Source organism: Hemiscyllium ocellatum, chromosome 13, assembly GCF_020745735.1.
Source record: "Hemiscyllium ocellatum isolate sHemOce1 chromosome 13, sHemOce1.pat.X.cur, whole genome shotgun sequence".
NCBI classification, from domain to species: domain Eukaryota; kingdom Metazoa; phylum Chordata; class Chondrichthyes; order Orectolobiformes; family Hemiscylliidae; genus Hemiscyllium; species Hemiscyllium ocellatum.
In genome coordinates, this window is record NC_083413.1 from 7,916,750 (window position 1) to 7,921,218 (window position 4,469).

A 4,469-nucleotide genomic window follows, 5' to 3' on the forward strand; every position below is an offset into this window, starting at 1 on the left:
ATGTTACCAAGTAGGGTGACGAAATGTCTGGAAATGAACCTTTCAGTTCAGCGAGCAAACCTACATCCAAAACACTCTAGGGATTCTATATGAACCCAGCTGAGAATACTGCTCCTTCAATTCTCGCCTTCTGAAAATCATCAATTTGAGTCACTCCTTGACTAGAGCCATGTCTTCAGTTGTCAGGGCCCTAAGCTCTGGAACTCCCACCCTAAATCTCTCTAACGTCTTCTCTTTAGACATTCAAGCCTGGGTATGGTTACAGAGAAATGGAAGATAAACTGAAGCTATAGGCATCAAGGCAAACATTTTAAAAGCAATAAGAATCCTGTTCAGACCTAGATGCCAGAGGATAGGGGTCTGTTACCTTGGATGGTTGGTTTGTGGTGCAGAGTGACACCAACATTGTAGGTTCAATCCCTGCACCAAACAGAGGATCAGGCGTTCCCTCGGTTACTGTCATCCAGCTAGGTAGATCCATTCTTATATACGCAGAGGATCACCAGCAACTCTTTCTCTCTCTAATCCCACATCGATACCTCCAGACTCCAACACTATCCTTGGATCCCTCCTATTTCCCCAAATATTTCTCTGTCACAAACTCCATTTTACAGCTATCGCCTCCATCCTTCCCCTCTGACAATAGTCTGCGACTATTAGCAATCTTGGTGTTGCATGTGACCTTATATCTGCACCTTCATTAAGACCACTACCCTCCAGCCATAGAGGTATAGATTCGTACAGCATGGAAACAGGCCATTCAGCCTAACTCATTCATGCTGACTAGGTTTCTTAAACTGAACTGGTCCCATTTGCCTGTGTTTGGTCCATATCCCTCTAAACCTTTCCTGTTCATGTACCCATCCAGATGACCTTTAAGTGCTGTAACTGTACCCTCCTCTACCACTTTCTCTGACCTCTGTGTCTGAGTCCTAACCTGTGCTAAGTCCAGTTCACCTATCACCCCAGTGCTCACTGACTGACCTGAATATGGGGTAAGACCATAAGACCATAAGACATAGAAGTGGAAGCAAGGCCACTCGGCCCATCGAGTCCACTCCGCCATTCAATTATGGCTGATGGATCTTTGATATGCAAACATTTTGACTTTCAAGTTAACGACTTTATTTTTAAATGCTCACCCGTGTCTGTTATGCTCCTGTTCCCTTTGTTTGAACTCCCCTCCAGCTCGAGAGCCCAGTCGAAAAGTGGTTGACACTGCTGCCTCACAGCGCTGGGGACGTGGGTTCGATTCCACTCTCAGGCAACTGTCTGGGTGGAGTTTGCACATTCCCCCTCTGCCTGCATGGGTTTCCTCTGGGTGCTCTGGTTTCCTCCCAGAATCCAAAGCTTGGCAGGTTAGGTGGGTTAGCCATGGGAAATGCAGGGTTACAGGGATGGGGTGGGGGGAGGTAGGTCTGGGTCGACGCTCTCTGAGGGTGGGGGTGGGAGGTGTCAATGTGGATTCAATGGGCCGATTGGCCTGTTTTCATACTGTAGGGATTAGTGAGTTTTGAGAAGATTTGTAGCTCTGGTTGAGGTTTTGGAAGTAGGTTTGCTTGAGTTAGACCCCACCTACCACCCCCTGACAAAAGGAACAGGAAGTGGCTTTGCCACAGGAAATGACATCACCAACCCAAAGAAACCCAAACATTTGAATAGAAAGCGGGAATTATCAGCAGTGCTTTGCCTGAGGCCCACTGAAGATGTAACCAAGTAGGGTGACGAAATGTCTGGAAATGAACCTTTCAGCTCAGCAAGCAAACCTACATCCAAAACACTATAGGGATTCTATATGAACCCAGCTGAGAATACTGCTCCTCCAATTCTCGCCTTCTGAAAATCATCAATCTGAGTCACTCCTTGACTAGAGCCATGTCTTCAGTTAAAAAGTGAGGTCTGCAGATGCTGGAGATCACAGTTGAAAATGTGTTGCTGGTTAAAGCACAGCAGGTTAGGCAGCATCCAAGGAATAGGAAATTTGACGTTTCGGGTATAAGCCCTTCATCAGGAATGCTAAAGCAGTGTGGGCTCCTTCGAGCCGGAATTGAACCGGCGACCTAAGGATGACAGGTTTGCGACACACTACAGTCCTCCGCTCCCCCAGCTGAGCTATCAAAGGAGACCCCAGCAAAGGAGAGCCCATTCCTGATGAAGGGCTTATGCCCGAAACGTCGAATTTCCTATTCCTTGGACCATGTCTTCAGTTGCCAGGGCCCTAAGCTCTGAAACTCCCACCCTAAATCTCTCTAACTTCCTTTAAGAAACACCTCAAACCCACTTTCCTGGCCAAGCTTATTGACTCTAATGCATCCTTACGTGGATCACTCTCATCTTTATATAATTTTTCTTTCAGGTACCTGGAGATACTTTACTAAGTTAAAGATGTTGGATTCTGGGTAATCCAAGATGGAGGATGGGAAAATTTCTGGCTGTAAGAGCTGCTCCTTTTTTTGAGGTATTTTAGGTGTTGGAGGTGATTTCCTCGAATTCCAGGAGCAGCAATTACTGTTTTATATGGTGTTGCATTGTTTTGGAACTTTGGAGAAAAAAAGTCAAAACAACAGCAGTTTTAAAGGGAGAAGAACAGACAAAGGAAGCACATGGTGAGGACAGTGCAGGAGGGAAAGAGAACCTGCACAGTTACTGCCTTTGCTGTTGTAATTCGTGTATCGCTGGGCAACGGAGTGCATCTGGGAAAATTAACAAACAGTGAAATTCACAACTAATCTTGGAGGAACTGTTGGGCAAAGTTACCTAAGGGGCAACTTTTTCACGCAGAGAATGGTGCGTGTATGGAATGAACTGCCAGAGGATGTGGTGGAGGCTGGTACAATTGCAACATTTAAGAGGCATTTGGATGGGTATATGAATAGGAAGGGTTTGGAGGGATATGGGCCGGGTGCTGGCAGGTGGGACGAGATGTTGGGATATCTGGTCAGCATGGGCGGGTTGGACCGAAGGGTTTGTTTTCATACTGTACATTTCTATGACTCTAAATATGAGCTGCTGTTGGACCACTGGAACTTTTCGTTGTAACTGTAAAGTATATACAATTCTTTTCCTTCTGTTGCTTGCGGAGAGGTTGTTTTATTTACCCTCGCATTCTTCTTGGTATGTGTTTTTGCTCACGTGCTCTCTGGAGAGTGTTGGTAATAGTTGGAATAATATTTAGCAGATAGATAGTAAAAAAAAATGAAAGGCAGTGTTCCGTAGCCATTTATTCACCAAACATGTTCAGAATTCACTGGCTCATTGGCAAGCAGCAATAGATGTTTAATTCACTATGACTCTACATGAAACACACCAGGGAAATGTGTGATTTGCTGTAAATTTGCAGATAACTGAATTCTGAGACTCAGCCTAATCCCTTATGGGTTTGAGTTGAGCAGAATTTCACACCTCATTTGAATCTCACATTGACCCTGGACTAAGACTGCATGAGATGTGGTGAAATGCTCCTGTTGTAGGGAGTAATAATGTGTCTGAACCTGTAGGAACATGTTAAGGCACACTGTCAATAACTGATGTGGACGGTTGTAACGCTGTAGAGTCAGTAGAGAAGAATCATAGAATCCCCACTACCCTATCCCTGTAATGCTGCACTTCCCATGGCTAATGCAGATAGCCTGCACATTCCCTAATACTATGGACAATTTAACATGGCCAATCCAACTAGTCTGCACACCTTTGGACTGCGTGGAGCAAACCCACACAGAAACAGAGAGAATGTACAAACTCCACGTAGATAGTCACCCGAGGCTGGAATTGAACCTGGGCCCCTGGTGCTGAGAGGCAGCCGTGCTAACGGCTGAGCCATCCTCTGAGCCATATTTCAAGGAAAGAGAGGAAGTGGAGCTGACCCCATTACCATATCAGCGATGAACTTATTGAATGATGGAACACACTCAAAGAAGTAAATAGCTCTCCTTTTTTCCCCCAAGTCCTATGTTTCTAGAATGAGGTGTAGAATTAAATTATCAACACTCTGGTTGAGCAGGAAATGATTTAAAACAAGCAGGCACTCAGACGCACTCAAAGATTTATACCTGGTTTGTAGGAGGGGTACCTTAAGAGGAAATGTTGAACAGGCTGGGCCTCTGTCCATTGGAGTGTAGAAGACCAGAAGGTGACCTTATTGAAGTATATAAGATCCTGCAGTGCCTTGTCTGAGTGTGTGGAGAGGATGTTTCCTCTTGTGAGGGTCACTAAATGTAGGGGACTCTCAGAGTCGTAGAGTCATGCAGCACAGATAAAATCCTTCAGCCCATCAAGGCTGTCTCAAGTCTTTGGTTAATGGTCTTGAGTCTTGGGAAATCTCTTCCCCAGACAGTGGTGCAGCAATGTCAGTGTATAGTTCCAAGAGAGTTGGATAGATTCTTGACTAGTGAGGAAATCAATGGTTATCAGGGATTGGAGGGAATTTAGAGTTGAAGTCACAATCAAATTAGCCTTCTTTTTTTGTTCTT

At 45.2% G+C, this 4,469-nt stretch overlaps 1 non-coding gene across 1 annotated transcript; it reads right to left on the reverse strand.

The window, feature by feature from the left end:
- Nucleotides 1–2,032: 2,032 nt before the first annotated feature.
- Nucleotides 2,033–2,122, reverse strand: trnay-gua (transfer RNA tyrosine (anticodon GUA)). The gene is given in 2 exon segments: nt 2,033–2,068; nt 2,086–2,122. It is a non-coding gene; the product is annotated as a tRNA-Tyr (tRNA).
- Between the last annotated feature and the right edge of the window lie 2,347 nt (nt 2,123–4,469).